The sequence below is a fragment of the Osmerus eperlanus genome, chromosome 12 (assembly GCF_963692335.1).
Source record: "Osmerus eperlanus chromosome 12, fOsmEpe2.1, whole genome shotgun sequence".
Taxonomy (NCBI): Eukaryota; Metazoa; Chordata; class Actinopteri; order Osmeriformes; family Osmeridae; genus Osmerus; species Osmerus eperlanus.
The window spans coordinates 5,497,942-5,503,813 of NC_085029.1; the positions used below are offsets into that span (position 1 = coordinate 5,497,942).

Sequence of the window (5,872 nt, forward strand, 5' to 3'; positions counted from 1 at the left end):
ATTTAGATTATTTTCATTGTAAAGATTTGCATCACTTTTACAATGCAACTTTTATAATGCAATTTTACAACCTTGAAGATGTTATGTTGAAAACATCTTATGAATCATCAGTCCTACGGTAGGAAACATGTTTTAAATGACAATGTAAATGTTTGTTAATGCGACTTTAATCAAATATTTTTGTCCAAAATGCCTGATATTACATTCTTCATTGTAGCAGCTGATGGATGATAATAGTCATGGCGTGGCACCCCGAGTGGATGAAATCATGGCATCCCTTCGTGGTAGGTGTTCAGATTGGGATTGAAGGGGTTGACATTTCAAAACACTGTTCATTAAACTAAGATTCATGGTGTTTCCGTATAAGGCATGATTGCACTGTACTGAACCTAAGTATCATTATCCATCTACTACTGGCCAGCTTTTATATTTAATCCATTTGTTCTGTTTTTCAAATTATCATCACATTCACCTAGACCTCCCGGAAATGATTAAATTAATGAAGGAGTGTGTGGAGTGTGTCAAGGCATTAATGCCCTTGGCCGGGGGCACCCCTTCATCTGCGATGTCATCGTCATCTCTTTCTGTGGAAAGTGACATTGAAATGGTATGTTACAATTAAGGGATGAATGTATATGTTTATTACTTAACAGCCATAGTTCATTCATGGATGTTTCGAATGCAAAATTTGCACAAAGTAACTTTTGTCTAGAGTTTTTGGTAAAATGTGTCAGTAATAAATGATACATTTAAAAGGTTACATGTGTTATACAATTATCTTGCTGTAAGTGGGAACCTTCAAACCACTGGTCAAATCACTCGATAGTGGGATATACAGACTACCAAGTGTTTTCCAAAGTAAAGATTGATTTAAGCACATTATTATTTGTATAATGTTTATTCATTTCTTAAGGGTATCTCCCAACTATATATTCATTTGTTCAATTGATTCTCTCTTTCCCCCTCCCTCTTTCATACAGCACCACTTGGCTGGCAGCACAGTGACAGTTTCAAAGAGGGCCTTCCTGCGAATTCCTCCTAAGCCGAACTCGCATGACCATTTTTGCCCAGGAGCTGGCTGTCCTGGTGTTCACAAAAGAGGTCCTTGCACAGTCCATTCTGACTGGGAAGTCTGGGAAAGGGGGGGCGCCAAAAGGACAGCTGGACGTTGACAAAGTGCGGGCCATAACAGGTAAATGACCTGTTAAGAAAATCTTTCTCAAAAAGTGCACAAAGTCGTGGGGTTCAGTTTTGTGATGGAGAGTTTATTAAACATTTCCAAAGTTTGTAGTTCCGGAGCTGGTCTGATCTCAGTAACGCAAGACCTAAAATTAAGAATCGGCCACGTACATTCTCGGTCCGTGGCTTTTATACACAGTCAGACAGGCTTCAAGTTTCTTCATAAGACAATACAAGATGCCACCCATCACACCTCGCGCATCCGTTCATCAGATAACAGGATGCTGTTGTTAGTATAACTTTAGGCATGGGGGGTTGTAGACCCTGTTCTTATCTAAACACAATCCAGAGAAGTGTCAAAAATCCAAATCTCGTGACAATATGCTCCCCCCTAAATAACCTAAACAGAGAAGCCCTACAACGTTTATGGCTTTACCCCTAGAATGACGTGTAGAAGCAAGTAATCTAAACTTTCTCGTGAGGCTATCATCCTGTTAGTTTCTACTCTGTCAATCTTGTCTTTGACTTACAAAGTTTAATATAAAGTAACATGAATGGGTTCTTAATAGAAGAAAATATTCTATTTAACAGAATTCAAAACAGTCCTCTTTTTTTAGCTTGTATAACAGACATATTACCAACTTTTCTTGAGTATTGCATGGGCTTTCAGTTCATTTCTGCATTAAAACATGTTAACACTTACCAAACGAAATGTACAAATAATGTACTGAAATACAAGCATGAATAAGTTAACTTAATAATTACACTCGAAAGTAACTTAAAATATCTTAAAATGTCAGCATATTAAAATGTTTATTTTTAAAGTAAGCTTTAAGTGCATTGTTACAAAGATTATTTTTAGCATGCATTTTAAAATATACAAATAATGTTTTCTAAAAAAGTTCCAGTAGTAAACTTTAGAAATTACATATACATTTTATTTAAAGTACATTTTTATATAATATATTTACTAAAAGTGTACTGTAGTACAATTTTTTTTTAAGTGTGTTCAAAGTATTAACGTTAAAATTGGAAAAAGCATGATGGTAGTATACTTTTTATATATTCACAGATAATACACTTTTTTAAAGTATATTTAAAATGTATTATTGCAAATGTGAATATGTTTGAAATACACTAAAGTATACTTTTTTTTTACCTGGGTATACATATAGTCTACTGACAAAGCTTCTGTGATTTTTTTTTTAAGCAGAAGCAAGTTTTTGTAGCAAACCACCAGTAATTGTTAAATATATGTTTTGCTATGTACTGGTGGCAATATTTGCATGCCATACTGATACAATTACTCACTGCAAGACAGTCTAATGTAGTAAAAATATAAGAAAATGTTGACCTTACCTCTTGTCTGTTTTGCAGATGCTGTTCTTCTGGAGTTTCCTCAGACTAGTGCCTCTGATGTGCGGGCGGCCATCAGACGCAAGTGTAATAATGAGCAGTTCAGCCAAAAAAAAGAAAAGTAAAATGTAGTACCTGTTTCTTACGTTGCGTGTCTACTACAGTGGAGCGGGCGATGCATTGGCGTTAGCTTCCAATTCATTTTCAATGAAATCGGGCGTTGACGCTCGCGTAGAGCATTGTGGGAGCGTCAACGCCCGGTTTAATTGAAAAATAATTAGAAGCCAACGCATCGCCCACTCCGCTGTAGTGGACACGCAGGGTGGTACAATGAACAGGAATGTTGTTATTTTATTGTGTTTCTCACTGTTATAAGGAATGAGAAATGTCAGTTTGTGTCAAATATGTTAAAAGCTGTATTGTGAAAATTGTTAAAAAGGAAAATGTTCATAAACTTTTCATATATTTAAGGATATAGTACAATTCATTGTTAATGTATTTGCAATGTAGCCTACTATTGAAAATGTTAATACATTTGAAATAAAAAGTTTTTTTCACCTGGAAAGTGCATTCAGCATAGGAAAGTCCCTTCATTTATTCACCCAGGAAAGAAAAAAAATGCATCGTATACTAAATTTTAGCATACTTGAGTATACTTTAAGATTTAGTAATCATCGGTATACTTCAAGTTATTGCATGATTAGTTAATTTGAAGTGTGCTATTTTGGAACAACTAAATTTGTATTTAATATATTTTAGTAGAAATGAAATTGTACTTGAGCACAATTTAGAGTGTATTAAGTGTACTTTTATATACTAAAGTGGAACAACTTATAGTATACTTAGTACACTAAGTATATGGCTATGTGCATATACTTAAAGTATACTAGAAGTTGATCCACTTTAGTATATAAAAGTACACTTAATACACTCTAAATTGTGCTTAAGTGCAATTTAATTACAACTTCAAGTATACTTAATACACTTAAAGTATATGGCTATGTGCATATAGTTAAAGTGTACTAAGTATACTTGAAGTTGTTCCACTTCAGCGCATAATAGTGCACTTAATATACTTTAAATTGTGCTTAAGTACAATTTAATTACAGCTTCAAGTATACTTAATACACTAAGTATATGGCTATGTGCATATAGTTGAAGTGTACTAAGTATACTTGAAGTTGTTCCACTTTAGCATGTAAAAGTGCACTTAATATACTTTAAATTGTGCTTTAGTACAATTTAATTACAACTTAAATATATTAAGTTGTAGCGGGGTTTGCTCGTTTAAAGATAGAAATACTTAATTTATCATAAAGTCTGGGGCACCACCTCTTATTGTTAAAGGGATAGAGGAAACCTTATTGAATAATATTTAAATAATAGCCTTCGTAATAATCAGTCTAATCTTAAGTCGTGAATTCTATGAAAGTAGAGCAGATCAGATAACGTGAGTGATACGCGAATATTATACACAATGATTTATTTAGGAGAATGTAATTATAATGAACAAATACCAGATAAGTTATGGGTTAGTCAGAGTAGTACAGTGGCTGGATGCAAATGAGGGCGAGCAACACAATGGCTGTGTAGAGCGCGTGTAAAGGGGGGAGGGAGAGAGAGAGGGACAGGTAGGCCTTTGTGGTAACAATGGACGAGCAAGGGCAACTGACTTAGCAAGGGTTAAGCTAACTCATTTGTAAATACAATCAAACATCAACAATTTAATCACAACATGCCAATATGTCACAGGTAAGAAATATTGCAAATCGTAGTTACTTTTGTCGGTTTGAAGAAGGGTAGAGTCAATGGTTTCGTTATCGTCCAACGAAAATAGAACAACGGAATCTTTGGCCAAAGTTCCGGGCGCTCAGTGAATTTGCAGGTTGAGAGGAATAGTTTAGAAATGTCGCGAGCACTTCAGTTTAATCCTACGAACAAGCGAGGGTGATTGTACGTTTGGGGGTTTTATACTCCAAAGAACAAGGGGGGGTCCCCGTGAAGGTGACCTCTTTCATTGGTCAGTTTCCCCCCACCTGGGCGCCTAGGTGTGAAGTAGCTGTACCTTTTGAGTTCCGTTATTTCAACTGTCCATGGAATGCTCAAACTTCAGAATATAACAATACAACATTCGTAAATGGTTTTGTTAGTATGGTACAATCATTTTGATATCAAGATTGGCTGACTTAACTATACTTGAAGGGAAGTTATAATCAAACCTCAATTAAACAACGTTCTAAGTAAATGGGAAAAACACACATAACACATCAACTACTGTCATTGAAATAGTGTCCATGAGCCATGTAGTCCTTGAGAATATGTTTGTAAATCCACATAAGAAAGTTCTTCCTTGTAAATCCTTTGTCTGATACTGTGGGCCGTGTGGCCTCTGTATCTGACCCCATGCTGGGTCAGAAGCTTTGAAGCTTCTCCTCTGGGAGAAGGACAAAGGGGGAAGACCCTTTCCTTGTCGGGGGTAGGAGAAGGTGTGATGGTACCGTGCTTTGTCTGTGGACTGTGCTACAATACAAAATAAGTTGTTCCAAAATAGCACACTTCAAATTAACTTATCATTCAATAACTTGAAGTATACTGATGATTAATCACTCTTCAAGTATACTTAAGTATGCTAAGATTTAGTATACTTAGTATATTTTTTTTTTACCTGGGTTGCCTCGGGGGAATGTCCCTGTACTCCATGTAAGTCGCTCTGGATAAGAGCGTCTGCTAAATGACTAAATGTAAATGTTCCCATCCATTACCTGCCTGTAGAAAGTTCAAAATCTTTCATGGGGATTTTCTCTAGTTGATTGAAAGGGGTACCAACATTGTAATAAGCATATCTCCTTAAAATACTTGATTATACTATACTTGATACTCTGATTTAAATGTATGGTACATCATTTGAAAAAAAAAGCTTCAATCTGCTCCTTCACGATCAAAACTCACCCATCAGTGCATCCATGGCAATGCTCCCCCCTACCTGAAAGAACTACTAACCCCTACAACTACAGCACGATCCCTCTGCTCAAATAATTCAAACCGCCTCCATCTCCCCAGGACTAAACTCAGCACCATGGGTGACCGGGCTTTCTGTTCCGCCGCTCCCCGGATCTGGAATGCCCTACCCGACCATCTGAGGGCACCTCAAACCACTGAGACTTTTAAAAAAGGACTAAAAACATTTATTTTTAGCAGATCTTATGAGTTTTAATTATCTAATTGTATTTTATATTGATGTTTTACCTTGTTTTATAACTGTTAACTGTAGCACCTTGAGATCTGTTTTCAGATGAAAGGTGCGTTAGAAATGAAATGTATTACTATTATTATTATT

General features: G+C 35.8%; 1 long non-coding RNA gene across 2 annotated transcripts; it reads left to right on the forward strand.

Moving 5' to 3' along the window:
- Positions 1–1,027, forward strand: LOC134031522 (uncharacterized). 2 transcript variants are annotated; one of them, XR_009931925.1, is made up of 3 exons: positions 1–118; positions 218–607; positions 981–1,027. It is a non-coding gene; the product is annotated as an uncharacterized LOC134031522 (long non-coding RNA). The 2 variants fall into 2 exon arrangements; XR_009931926.1 differs by having other exon boundaries at positions 48–118; positions 221–607.
- Positions 1,028–5,872: the final 4,845 nt, after the last annotated feature.